Below are 15,056 nucleotides of genomic sequence, written 5' to 3'. Positions count from 1 at the left end.
CCCGGCAATGAGTCCTCTTCTGTCCTCAGCAGACTATCTTCTGCTGAAGGGAGAAACCTGCCCACACACCCCCGTGTTGACATCACAGGGGCTGGGCTCCACCCTTCATGTTTTTATTAAAAACGCTAACTTCTACGATAACTTATCGCTCGTTGATAGCAGAAGCTTGCAAACGACGCCATATTTTCCATTATGATTTTACCTTCGTTTAGGGACCACACATGGAGTATTTGCGCCCCGTTATTCTGGTGCTTTTGCGCTACAGCTCCACAGAGGGGTTTTCAGCAATGAGAAAATATGCATACTTTCGTTGGCTGACCCTGCCACTAAAAACATAGGTCCCATCATTATCGGAATAATGGAACTTACAATATTCCATATTCCGTATCGGTGCTGGCTTGACGATAGATTTCCTTTTGAATCTCGGGAAGCAAGCTTCAACAATTACACGTAAATTATCGCAAGCCTGCATCTAATCATCCCCTGCCTCTATCAGAAGAGAAAAACCCTCGCATTTTAATTAGGCTGGTAGCACCTATCTTGCCAGCATTTGTTTACAAGGCCTTACTCATGAGTGTGCTATTGGGGTTTTGTGCTGAGATTTACATGGAGACAGCTCTTATACTGACAAGTGGTGGATTGCTAGTTCTTGTCTTGGGACAAAAGATGGATAAGGGAGGAGGTGAGGGGGCTTCAGGGAAAGAAAGAAAAAAAAAAGAACATATTCAATATTTATAAATATTTCCCTGACATCCCCCCTCTTTGAGGTGGCGTAGGGGGCTGATTTACAGATCGCCCCTTTAAGTCCACCTCCTGGCCCACACATCCTGCTGATCCGACAAGCCATGGACCCAACTTGCCCACCACCCTGACCGACTGGGCATTTAGCTTTCCAATCACCCTGACCGGTTTGGGATACCTTTTCCCCACACCTCTGACAGGCTATGGGTACCTCCCTCTCATACTCATGACAGACAGAGGGGCATACCATTCTTTTACCTTGCCCGTTTATGGGACGTACCCTTTTTGCCATCATTTTTACCTCGGGAACCTTGCTCACTAGGGGGGAGCTACGACCGGCCCTGTCACAGCCCGTCACGACACTGGTTGGCGACATGGGACCACTTTCCCTATGACCCCGTGTTTCTCCCCATCTCTTCCCATTACGTGTGGAGCCGTGCTAGTCATGGGGCAGCTACCATTGACTCTGTCACTATCTGGCTTGACACTGGTCACCCGCACGGGATGACCTGGTGTCCGTACCTGCTCCCCTTGCCCTTAGCACTTATGCTGGTTCGCTTTAGGGGATCCTGAGCAGCATCACCCCGTCCCAGATCAGTTCCCAATAGCACATTAGTGGGGAGATTCTCCGACACCCCCACTTCCCTTAACCCCCTTCCCGCACCCCAGTCCTGGAAAACTCAGGCCATCGGTATGGAACGGCGAACACCCCCAAACCCGGTGACAGTCAGGGTCTTCCCAGGAATGAGTTCCTCTGGTAACACGAATTCAGGGCGGATGAGGGTATGTTCTCCGCCAGTGTCCTTAAGGCCAACAGTAACTGTTGCCCACAGTAACAGGTTGTAAGTTCTCCTGGTCCTGGCCAACCTTCCCACCCACAAAAAGAATGGCTGCAGTAGGCCCTGGGGCCTCAGATGTGGTGTCCCTCTTCTGCCTCTCTGGGCAGACAAGGCAGATGTGACCCGTTTGGTCACAAGTATAGCACTTACGGGAGTCAAATGTAGTCCAGGTGCTGGAAGATGGGGCAGAACCCGCTGATGGCCGGCTGGCTGGAACACTGGGGGTGGTTATAGGCGTACCCCCTTTCCAGCTGGCGGCAGCTGACTTCCGCACCTCTGGTGTGCGGCTAGCCTCATAGCCTTCCGCAATCTGGGCTGCTTTGGCTCCCGGTCCAGCACAAACTGTCTCACCTCCACAGGGCAAAGATGAAGAAACAGGTCCTTCACCATCAGATCCTTCAGGTCCTAGAAGGTGGTGACTGACAGTCCTTGGACCTACTGCTCAAAGTTGGTTCTGAACCCATCCACCACATCACTTTAGCTATCATGTGGTTCACATTGGAGGGCTCTGAACTTTTTCCTGTAAACCTGCTTGATGGCCTCATAGGCTCCATCTTGTTTTCGAGGGAAAGAAGCAAACACCTCCAGAGCTTTTCCTCTGAGCCCTGGGGTTAAGTACCTTGCCCACTGGTCGGCAGGCAGCTGATACTGTCTGCAGGCTTTTTCAAACCCTCGTAGAAATATGTCCAAGTCCCCATCCTTTTCCATAACAGGGAAATGCTCAGGACGGGGTTTAAAACGGCTGGCACTGTTGGACTCGCGGGTCTGCGTGGAGGGTGGCTCCTTCTGAAGCCGGGCTAGCTCCAGCTGGTACTTTCACTCCTCTCGCTCAGCTTGGGCCTGGTGCTCAGCTCTCTCAGCCTCTTGCTCCGGGAATTTCAGGATCCGCTGCAGTCGTCCATCACGGTCGTCTGCGGCGAGCTGCTCCAAGGCCATGTGCAGGTGGGGGTCCACACTACCCTGGCTGCAAGTCTGGCTGGCAATCACAGGTGGGACCCCTGCAGCAGCGCCATCTGAGACTTGGCTGGCCACGACATCATCAGGGCTCTGCTTTCGGACAGGCTCCGCAGCACCTTGCAGCAGTTCAGCAATCATTTGGGCCCTCTTTTTGCCCATGGGGTCAATCTGTCTCCGCTCACAGAGGGCAGTGAGTGTGGCCTTTGAATGCTGGGTATACCAGGGCTCTTCATGTGTAGCTGACGCGCCCCCTGGGCCATGTTCAGGGGATACCCGGAGCCGGATCTGACAGGGGTAGTAGTCCTCGTGGCGGTGACCCGGTCCGTGCCCAGGGTGTCAAACTAAGTGTGTGGCAGTCTTTGTAGATGTTGTTAAGTGTCGACTACGCCACCCGTTGATTTGCGGTCACAAGGCCGCCGCTGCAGAACAGTCCGCTGAGGCCGGTAGTATGGGTGCAGCGATGGTGGTATAACCCCCAACGGGAGGGGTATGGCCTCAGGGCAGCTGGTGCGGATGATGGGGGTAGTGATAGTGCAGAAAGGAGAGTCAGAGACGTGAGATGCAGTTTCAGGGTTTTTACTCACTGGTGTTCCTTCAGTCACTCTGGCCTTGAGTGACCACCCGAGCCGTGCTGCATTCACCAGGTGTGGGACTCGGCTAACCCCCAGGCAGTTCCGGAGCGTGGTCCTGAGCTCCCTTCTCTTTCTCTCTCTGCTGGCCGTCCCCACCAGGGATCCACCTTTGTCCGGTTCCCTTGGGCCTCCTGGTGGCAAAACCTTCTCTGGCTTTCCTGACCCTACTCTTGGTGTACCTTCCTGGTGGATGTGGTGAGGGTCGTGGCAAAGCTTGACCACGACCTCCGGTTCCTGGCTAAGGGTTACTTTTGCCTCCGCCAGCTTGGGATCCGGTGCCCTCTTCTGCCAACCCTTCACCCTTTTGGCTTAATTCTGGGATCTCAGGGTTCCCTCTGGCTCTGCGTCTCTGGGCCTTTCTTCTTCCTCCTCCACTACAAGCCTGGCCCTGGAGCTGGGCCCAGCAGGAGCCACAGCTCCCTGTCAGCCCTCCTGGCTGAGCTCCTCTGCTCGCTTCTCCTCAGGCTGAACTCACCCTGATCTAAGATGGTGCCCACCATATATACTCCCTCTATGTGTGAGCCCAGGTGACTAGCACCCAATGGGCTCCTATCTCTATGCCCAGAGCCCCTCCCCTATCTGCCCCTACACTACTGGGATGTTCCACCCCCCTCCCACTCCAGCCAGGGACAGACGCTGTCGTACCTGCACATTTATCTGGTGGGAGTACCGTAGTTCTGTCCCCCGGAAATGGGATGTATGTAGTGCATGCAGCCTACTGAGCTCAGTCCCACACTCCATCCTTACCCGGTAGTGGAATACCACACCTCTGGTTTGAGGTGCAATACCCCTGTAGCAGCCGAGTCCTCGGGGTGCTACATTCCCCCCTGGTAAATCACAGCACGTCCTCGGGCTGTAAAAGAGCAAAACATATAAACATACAAAATTTTTTAAAACATACACGAACATATAAAACATTATAAACATTATTAGACTCTAGCAATATAACCTTTTTCATATCAAACTCTTTTATATAAAATGTTCTTGTGCTTCTGGCCACTGTGCACTTGTGACCAGGTAAAGTGCCACAGTCTTTGGAAGAAAACAGTTCTTCTATAAAACCGGTAGGGGGCGCTTTAGGAAGCGCAACTATATACAAGGGTATGGCCGCTCTCAGTCCTCGGCCAGGTAGAGGGAATAAGGGATGGCTGTTCACAGTCCTCAGCCTGTTAAAGGGATAGGGACACACGGGTAACAGTTTGCTGGTCCCTACGGGGACTATACTTTACTGGTAACAGTTCTTGTACCCTTACGGGTAACTATTTACAGCTCCACTGTGCCGTACTTCAATGACGGCATCCTCCTGCTCCTCCCTGAGGGTAATCTTCAGACCCGTCCGGGTCCTCTTGACCTTCCTCGAACCGCAGCTCTTCCTCGGTCAATCTGTGTACATGGAGAGCATATGGACCTTTGGCACATTGATGCCGGATGAAGGTGACCTCATCACCCAGGTATAGATCACGTCCTCTGTGTCCCTCCGGCAGATGGCTCTCGACGTCCCTGCGGGTGACAAAGACGTCGCCGGGGGTTCTGTGGTCCCGGATAAAACCCCAACCGTGCTCCAGTTGGAATTTAATTACGGTCCCGGTGGCGCGGGGACCATGGGTTGCACGGGGGTTTCGTCTGGTCCGGCTTTTCTGTTCCGCACTCTGTACTTGCAGCCGCTCCTCGCGGACCCGCCTCTCTCGCCGTTCCCGGTCGTAGACTTCCAGCTGTTGCCGGCAGCACTCTGCTCGCTGGGCTGCGGCCGCCCTGGTCTCGTGGGTAAACCCAATGAGGTTTTCTCCGGTGGGGTCCCATTCGAATTGGGCTTCCTCCAACGGGAGCGGGACGATCTTGACAGGCGCCGGAGCCGGGATTATGGGTTCACACAAGGGCCGTTCCCTCCGGAGTCGTGGGTTGGTATACTCCGGTGGCCATTCGAACGGCAGCCCGTCCGGGCTAGTGTGCTGCGCGTACAGGTCTTCGCCCAGTTGTGGCACTGTGGAGGTAGAGGGCGCTGTGCAGGCAGTGGCGCCCGGGGACTTTTGGCAATGCGTCCAGGCCGAAGGCATCCTGAACGTGAAGGGCGCTTTAGAGGCAGCGGCGCCCGGGTCCACCAGGTCTTGCGACCAGGCCGGTGGCGTCTCCTGCTTGGCCGCGCTCAGGGTTGAGGCGCGTGACGTCACAGGGGGCGTGGCCGCGGCTCCTGCTTGAGGCCTAGTCCGAAGCGGTGGCGGTGCAGCGACGGGCACGGTAGGGGGAATTTCGGGCTCTGCGACGGGGAGCTGGGGCAGGCTTACGGTTTCTAGGCTTGGGGTAGTGACGTCCCCTTTACCTGCCTCCGTCTCTTCAGCTCCTTCCACGGCGTCGTCTCCGGCCTTCATTCCTCCTGCACCATCCTCAGAGGCGGTCAGACTCCTCATCTCGGTTGGCGTGCTCCGCTGGCGGGTTCCAGCCTGCTGGGCCATCTCCCGACTCCACTCAGTCAGCGTTTCTCGCTGCACCTGGGCCATTCTCCGTGCGAGGCCCTCCAGCGCGGTCTGTGCACGCTCCCGGTCTCGGGGGAGCTGTGCCAGGATCTCCACCAGGTCTTGTGGGGTGGTGGCTTGCAACAGGATCCTGACCACAGGGTCGGTGCTGCCTGACTCTCCATCCATCTCCGGGTACGACCTCTCCAGACTCCTCCAGGCTGCACCCATCCTCACTCTTTTGTTCTTGATCCGCCCACACTCAGGGCGGTCCTGGGGCAACTTGGTGATTGTCAGTTCCAGGGGCAGACCCCCCCACGCTGACGGACATCTCAATCATTACAGTCTCTGATAGTGGGGGCGGTCTTCGCTTTTGGCGCCATTCTTGGACCTGGCCCACGATGGGAGGTGGTCTCTTGCCACCCTCTGGCACGCCCATAATGGCGTCCGCTCTGCCAGGGCGGGAAATCTTCTCAGATGGCGGGAATCGTCTCCCAGTGGCGGGAAACTCCGTGGATGGCGGGAAAAAGCTGCAGATGGCGGGCAACCGGCGGGAAATGATCCGAGATGGCGTCCGATGGCGGGGACCCTCCGGAACTGGCGGGAGACTTCTTTTTACGGTACATTTAGACTTTTCTTCAGGCACGCAGTACCCGGTAGTTGCGGGCACGTGATCCTGCCGACTACGCCAAAGTTGACGCGCCCCCTGGGCCATGTTCAGGGGATACCCGGAGCCGGATCTGACAGCGGTAGTAGTCCTCGTGGCGGTGACCCGGTCCGTGCCCAGGGTGTCAAACTAAGTGTGTGGCAGTCTTTGTAGATGTTGTTAAGTGTCGACTACGCCACCCGTTGATTTGTGGTCACAAGGCCGCCGCTGCAGAACAGTCCGCTGAGGCCGGTAGTATGGGTGCAGCGATGGTGGTATAACCCCCAACGGGAGGGGTATGGCCTCAGGGCAGCTGGTGCGGATGATGGGGGTAGTGATAGTGCAGAAAGGAGAGTCAGAGACGTGAGATGCAGTTTCAGGGTTTTTACTCACTGGTGTTCCTTCAGTCACTCTGGCCTTGAGTGACCACCCGAGCCGTGCTGCATTCACCAGGTGTGGGACTCGGCTAACCCCCAGGCAGTTCCGGAGCGTGGTCCTGAGCTCCCTTCTCTTTCTCTCTCTGCTGGCCGTCCCCACCAGGGATCCACCTTTGTCCGGTTCCCTTGGGCCTCCTGGTGGCAAAACCTTCTCTGGCTTTCCTGACCCTACTCTTGGTGTACCTTCCTGGTGGATGTGGTGAGGGTCGTGGCAAAGCTTGACCACGACCTCCGGTTCCTGGCTAAGGGTTACTTTTGCCTCCGCCAGCTTGGGATCCGGTGCCCTCTTCTGCCAACCCTTCACCCTTTTGGCTTAATTCTGGGATCTCAGGGTTCCCTCTGGCTCTGCGTCTCTGGGCCTTTCTTCTTCCTCCTCCACTACAAGCCTGGCCCTGGAGCTGGGCCCAGCAGGAGCCACAGCTCCCTGTCAGCCCTCCTGGCTGAGCTCCTCTGCTCGCTTCTCCTCAGGCTGAACTCACCCTGATCTAAGATGGTGCCCACCATATATACTCCCTCTATGTGTGAGCCCAGGTGACTAGCACCCAATGGGCTCCTATCTCTATGCCCAGAGCCCCTCCCCTATCTGCCCCTACACTACTGGGATGTTCCACCCCCCTCCCACTCCAGCCAGGGACAGACGCTGTCGTACCTGCACATTTATCTGGTGGGAGTACCGTAGTTCTGTCCCCCGGAAATGGGATGTATGTAGTGCATGCAGCCTACTGAGCTCAGTCCCACACTCCATCCTTACCCGGGAGTGGAATACCACACCTCTGGTTTGAGGTGCAATACCCTGTAGCAGCCGAGTCCTCGGGGTGCTACATAGCCATTATTGCCAAATAAAAAATAGGACAGAAAAACAAGAGAAGGGAAGGGGATGCAACGTACCGTTATGTCCCAGATAAAAAATATTAAAACACTGAGTCTGATTTCTTTAAACTGTGCACAGAATTCTTGCAAGAACCATGCAAGTTTTCAGTGACAGCAATGATTGCTCAATCCAGCCACTGATGGTCTGAAATATCCCACCGCTTGCCACCAATTTGTCATGTATTCCATAGAGACGATATCGGGGAGGCCACACAATATCTCACCGTGCCGTCACTGTGTCACGGATTTCGTCCGGAATCGTGAGCACACGATCCAGACTACTCACTACTTGGGTATTGGCAAGCAACCAGTGAGCGTATGGCGTCACACCTCTGGATTCCAACGCATGTAATACCTGTTTACTCCCTCTGTATGGTCACTGTCAGCTTCACGATAGCCCGATTATTATTATTATTATTCGCTGCCACCACCGTCCAGATTTGAAATATAATACAGGCCTGGACGGACGCCTGCATTCTGGTAGCGTATGGCTTCGGGGGAGGGAATGATTACAGGACAAAAGAAACAGAACTATTAAATGTTATATTTAATCCAAAAGGGAGGCAGTGTTTAGAAAAAATATATACAAGGATTTTACAAAAGAGACATTCAATACATAAGCAGTTACACAAAATAATAAGGATTAAAGAAGAAACTTACTCTATACAGTTCGCAGGAACAAATCAGCATAGGCTCTCCGATTTGCTTTGGATGTTATCAAACGTGACCCTTTGCTTATAGTAGCTATAACCCCCGGCAATGAGTCCTCTTCTGTCCTCAGCAGACTATCTTCTGCTGAAGGGAGAAACCTGCCCACACACCCCCGTGTTGACATCACAGGGGCTGGGCTCCACCCTTCATGTTTTTATTAAAAACGCTAACTTCTACGATAACTTATCGCTCGTTGATAGCAGAAGCTTGCAAACGACGCCATATTTTCCATTATGATTTTACCTTCGTTTAGGGACCACACATGGAGTATTTGCGCCCCGTTATTCTGGTGCTTTTGCGCTACAGCTCCACAGAGGGGTTTTCAGCAATGAGAAAATATGCATACTTTCCTTGGCTGACCCTGCCACTAAAAACATAGGTCCCATCATTATCGGAATTATGGAACTTACAATATTCCATATTCCGTATCGGTGCTGGCTTGACGATAGATTTCCTTTTGAATCTCGGGAAGCAAGCTTCAACAATTACACGTAAATTATCGCAAGCCTGCATCTAATCATCCCCTGCCTCTATCAGAAGAGAAAAACCCTCGCATTTTAATTAGGCTGGTAGCACCTATCTTGCCAGCATTTGTTTACAAGGCCTTACTCATGAGTGTGCTAATTGGGGTTTTGTGCTGAGATTTACATGGAGACAGCTCTTATACTGACAAGTGGTCGATTTCTAGTTCTTGTCTTGGGACAAAAGGTGGATAAGGGAGGAGGTGAGGGGGCTTCAGGGAAAGAAAGAAAAAAAAAAGAACATATTCAATATTTATAAATATTTCCCTGACATCCCCCCTCTTTGAGGTGGTGTAGGGGGCTGATTTACAGATCGCCCCTTTAAGTCCACCTACTGGCCCATACATCCTGCTGATCCGACAAGCCATGGACCCAACTTGCCCACCACCCTAACCGACTGGGCATTTAGCTTTCCAATCACCCTGACCGGTTTGGGATACCTTTTCCCCACACCTCTGACAGGCTATGGGTACCTCCCTCTCATACTCATGACAGACAGAGGGGCATACCATTCTTTTACCTTGCCCGTTTATGGGACGTACCCTTTTTGCCATCATTTTTACCTCGGGAGCCTTGCTCACTAGGGGGGAGCTACGACCGGCCCTGTCACAGCCCGTCACGACATTGGTGGGTGACATGGGACCACTTTCCCTATGACCCCGTGTTTCTCCCCATCTCTTCCCATTACGTGTGGAGCCGTGCTAGTCATGGGGCAGCTACCATTGACCCTGTCACTATCTGGCTTGACACTGGTCACCCGCACGGGATGACCTGGTGTCCGTGCCTGCTCCCCTTGCCCTTAGCACTTATGCTGGTTCGCTTTAGGGGATCCTGAGCAGCATCACCCCGTCCCAGATCAGTTCCCAATAGCACATTAGTGGGGAGATTCTCCGACACCCCCACTTCCCTTAACCCCCTTCCCGCACCCCAGTCCTGGAAAACTCAGGCCATCGGTATGGAACGGCGAACACCCCCAAACCCGGTGACAGTCAGGGTCTTCCCAGGAATGAGTTCCTCTGGTAACACGAACTCAGGGCGGATGAGGGTATGTTCTCCGCCAGTGTCCTTAAGGCCAACAGTAACTGTTGCCCACAGTAACAGGTTGTAAGTTCTCCTGGTCCTGGCCTACCTTCCCACCCACAAAAAGAATGGCTGCAGTAGGCCCTGGGGCCTCAGATGTGGTGTCCCTCTTCTGCCTCTCTGGGCAGACAAGGCAGATGTGACCCGTTTGGTCACAAGTATAGCACTTACGGGAGTCAAATGTAGTCCAGGTGCTGGAAGATGGGGCAGAACCCGCTGATGGCCGGCTGGCTGGAACACTGGGGGTGGTTATAGGCGTACCCCCTTTCCAGCTGGCGGCAGCTGACTTCCGCACCTCTGGTGTGCGGCTGGCCTCATAGCCTTCCGCAATCTGGGCTGCTTTGGCTCCCGGTCCAGCACAAACTGTCTCACCTCCACAGGGCAAAGATGAAGAAACAGGTCCTTCACCATCAGATCCTTCAGGTCCTAGAAGGTGGTGACTGACAGTCCTTGGACCCACTGCTCAAAGTTGGTTCTGAACCCATCCACCACATCACTGTAGCTATCATGTGGTTCACATTGGAGGGCTCTGAACTTTTTCCTGTAAACCTGCTTGATGGCCTCATAGGCTCCATCTTGTTTTCGAGGGAAAGAAGCAAACACCTCCAGAGCTTTTCCTCTGAGCCCTGGGGTTAAGTACCTTGCCCACTGGTCGGCAGGCAGCTGATACTGTCTGCAGGCTTTTTCAAACCCTCGTAGAAATATGTCCAAGTCCCCATCCTTTTCCATAACAGGGAAATGCTCAGGACGGGGTTTAAAACGGCTGGCACTGTTGGACTCGCGGGTCTGTGTGGAGGGTGGCTCCTTCTGAAGCCGGGCTAGCTCCAGCTGGTACTTTCACTCCTCTCGCTCAGCTTGGGCCTGGTGCTCAGCTCTCTCAGCCTCTTGCTCCGGGAATTTCAGGATCCACTGCAGTCGTCCATCACGGTCGTCTGCGGCGAGCTGCTCCAAGGCCATGTGCAGGTGGGGGTCCACACTACCCTGGCTGCAAGTCTGGCTGGCAATCACAGGTGGGACCCCTGCAGCAGCGCCATCTGAGACTTGGCTGGCCACGACATCATCAGGGCTCTGCTTTCGGACAGGCTCCGCAGCACCTTGCAGCAGTTCAGCAATCATTTGGGCCCTCTTTTTGCCCATGGGGTCAATCTGTCTCCGCTCACAGAGGGCAGTGAGTGTGGCCTTTGAATGCTGGGTATACCAGGGCTCTTCATGTGTAGCCATTATTTCCAAATAAAAAATAGGACAGAAAAACAAGAGAAGGGAAGGGGATGCAACGTACCGTTATGTCCCAGATAAAAAATATTAAAACACTGAGTCTGATTTCTTTAAACTGTGCACAGAATTCTTGCAAGAACCGTGCAAGTTTTCAGTGACAGCAATGATTGCTCAATCCAGCCACTGATGGTCTGAAATATCCCACCGCTTGCCACCAATTTGTCATGTATTCCATAGAGACGATATCGGGGAGGCCACACAATATCTCACCGTGCCGTCACTGTGTCACGGATTTCGTCCAGAATCGTGAGCACACGATCCAGACTACTCACTACTTGGGTATTGGCAAGCAACCAGTGAGCGTATGGCGTCACACCTCTGGATTCCAACGCATGGAATACGTGTTTACTCCCTCTGTATGGTCACTGTCAGCTTCACGATAGCCCGATTATTATTATTATTATTCGCTGCCACCACCGTCCAGATTTGAAATATAATACAGGCCTGGACGGACGCCTGCATTCTGGTAGCGTATGGCTTCGGGGGAGGGAATGATTACAGGACAAAAGAAACAGAACTATTAAATGTTATATTTAATCCAAAAGGGAGGCAGTGTTTAGAAAAAATATATACAAGGATTTTACAAAAGAGACATTCAATACATAAGCAGTTACACAAAATAATAAGGATTAAAGAAGAAACTTACTCTATACAGTTCGCAGGAACAAATCAGCATAGGCTCTCCGATTTGCTTTGGATGTTATCAAACGTGACCCTTTGCTTATAGTAGCTATAACCCCCGGCAATGAGTCCTCTTCTATCCTCAGCAGACTATCTTCTGCTGAAAGGAGAAACCTGCCCACACACCACCGTGTTGACATCACAGGGGCTTGGCTCCACCCTTCATGTTTTTATTAAAAACGCTAACTTCTACGATAGCTTATCGCTCGTTCATAGCAGAAGCTTGCAAATGACGCCATATTTTCCATTATGATTTTACCTTCGTTTAGGGACCACACATGGCGTATTTGCGACCCGTTATTCTGGTGCTTTTGCGCTACAGCTCCACGGAGGGGTTTTCAGCAATGAGAAAATATGTATACGATCCTTGGCTAAACCTGCCACTAAAAATACAGGTCCCATCATTATTGGAATTATGGAACTTACAATATTCAATATTCTGTATCGGTGCCGGCTTGACGATAGATTTCCTTTTGAATCTCGGGAAGCAAGCTTCAACAGTTACACGTAATAGTTATCGATTGCTAGCTCTTGTCTTGGGACAAAAGGTGGATAAGGGAGGGGGTGAGGGGGCTTTAGGGGAAGAAAGAAAGAGAATATATTCAGTATTTCTCAATTAAGGTCAAAATTGCCTCTGTCACTAAGGGATTAAACAACTCTCGTAAGTGCAATCATACAACATGCAAACCTCTGATTGCTCAGATGATGCACTGTACTACTGTAGTGCGGGGTATTATCACTGCCTGTCAGTGTAATACTAACTGCCCCATACACATGAGATAAGTGCAGTCATTTGGCAGACATCTATCTCACCCGACACCCCCACACACACATATATTCAAGCTTTTCTGTGGTCAGTATGAGAGAGTCGCCTCCAGACTCCTCTAGCGGAGGATTATCTACAGGAAGAACAAGCGGATTAACCTCTGAAATTCAGGATGCCAGATATTTCTGTGCCCTGACGTCATCTGTCGGGAGGCCCCCAAATACATTATATAGTCGACCAAACCCCCCAAAATCAATACTTTCATACAACTTTAGTCTATTGTATTCGGGGGATGTTAAAATGTAACTTATTGGATGCTGCTTATGGCCCAGCCTAATAGACTTTCGTACATTTCAGGCCATGACACCATTATTAGGCATTTCAGTATCGTAGTAACTAGACAGCCCCATACTATTGAGTACTTGGGGGAGGAGGGGCATTCAGCCAAACTGTGTTAAACCTTCTTAGATGCCATGTTTGCTTATGACAACAGCAAGTGGTTCAGCTGCCAGTGTTTTGTTGCAGATGCCCCTGTGCCATCCCTGTGGTGTACATCTATGTTCTGGTGCCCAAAAGAGCGATTTTTTTTTTTTAACAATGTTACAGTGTTGAAAAATGGCAAAATGTGTTTTATGCTTTTTTGCATGTTTTTTTCTTTTTGCAAGAATTGTTGGTGCCAATTTTCTTTTGAAACAATTTAATATTTGCTTTTTTTCTGCTGTTTTTCTTGTAATATAGAAGGCCAGAAATAAACCACATAAAACACTGTACATGGAGAGTTTGGTATCAAATAATTTATGTCCACAGAGTTTGTGGAAACAAAAAAGCTTTTATAAAAGCCTCAAACTTCCGTGTCTAAATCAGACATGAGATCTAACGTGATAGAAGATTACAGTCCGGGGAAGACGGGAAACATTCATATAGACGGCCAGTGGTGATGTAGTCAGTGACGGACTCTGGCCAAATATGTTTCGTCTTCATCATGAAGTAGTTATTTCTCATGTCACGTGTAATGAATCTCTCCTGCAGTATTGCTAATGCCGATTCCAGTGTCGGTAAATGAGATGAGAATTAGCGTTATGGAAGGTGGGTCTATAAGAAACATATTCAGCTGCAGACTCCGAGGAAGAAACTGCTTGTTGTCTGTGGCCTAAAATATATAGGTTTATTGGTAGGTGTAAAGAGGACAACTAAATACTGTAAAATAAAAAATCTCCTCATGTTTCTTCCCTTTATTGTCTCCATTAATTGTATTATTACACAGGATTTTTATGATGTTATATCGGCTCATCTTCTTCTCATTCAGGTCTCTACAATATCAGATCCTCTCAGTGAAGATCTTTCTATATAAGATAATTTTCCTGATTTACCCATCAAAGATGGATATGGACAGAGACAAGATGGCGGAGAGGATATTACACCTCACCCTAGAGATCCTCTTCCGGCTTACTGGAGAGGTGAGAGATTCTGATGACGTCACATTACATCATTCTTATCTATGGGAATAACAGATGGACAGAACTGGAGAGGTGAGGACTCTGGAAATGTCTGTAGAGAGATTTATTAATGTGTCTCTCCATAACCAGGATTACACAGTAGTGAAGAAGACCTCTAGTGAGCGCTGTCAGGACCCTGTGTCTGAGGGATGGGGAAGACCCCTGAGCCCAATCACGGGGCCTCCACCTCACCCCCTGATACATGAGGACATCAATGACCAGAAGATCCTAGAACTCACCTACAAGATGATTGAGCTGCTGACTGGAGAGGTGACACTGCTGGGAATGCTGGGACATTATACAGTAATGCTATGGAGGGATCGGGGGGATGACGGTATCATTGTATGTGTCAGGTTCCTATAAGGTGTCAGGATGTCGCTGTCTATTTCTCCATGGAGGAGTGGGAGTATTTAGAAGGACACAAAGATCTGTACAAGGACATCATGATGGAGGTTCCCCAGCCCCTCACATCACCAGGTAATAGACAGGACTGAATACACATGGCCTATAATTATCTGTATGGAAAGAATGAATTCAGTCCCTGTATGTGTTTCCTACAGATCAATCCAGTAAGAGGACAACACCAGAGAGATGTCTCCATCCTCTTCTTCCACAGGACTGTGAAGAAGACGAAGAAGATCCCAATGTTCCTCAGGATCATCAGGTAGATTGAGAGAAGGTGTCATGAGATCTCCCCTATGATGTGTAGACGGCTGTGACAATCTTGTGTTCAGTGTTGTTTTATCCACTAGTACTACCGCATTTTTCGGACTATAAGACACACTTTTTTCCTCCAAAATTTTGGAGGAAAGTGGGGGTTGGTGCGTCTTATAGTCCGATATATATAAATACTGTGGCTGTGGATGGGGGGAGCGGCAGCGGCGGAGTAGCGGGGCACAGGAGGCAGCAGCCGCCTTCTGCAGCCTACACTGTGCCCGCTACTAAACAAAATGA

Source organism: Phyllobates terribilis, unplaced genomic scaffold, assembly GCF_046119375.1.
Source record: "Phyllobates terribilis strain yellow unplaced genomic scaffold, ASM4611937v1 Scaffold_12__6_contigs__length_324123572, whole genome shotgun sequence".
In the NCBI taxonomy this organism is placed as follows: domain Eukaryota; kingdom Metazoa; phylum Chordata; class Amphibia; order Anura; family Dendrobatidae; genus Phyllobates; species Phyllobates terribilis.
Note: the sequence above shows the minus strand (reverse complement) of the source record.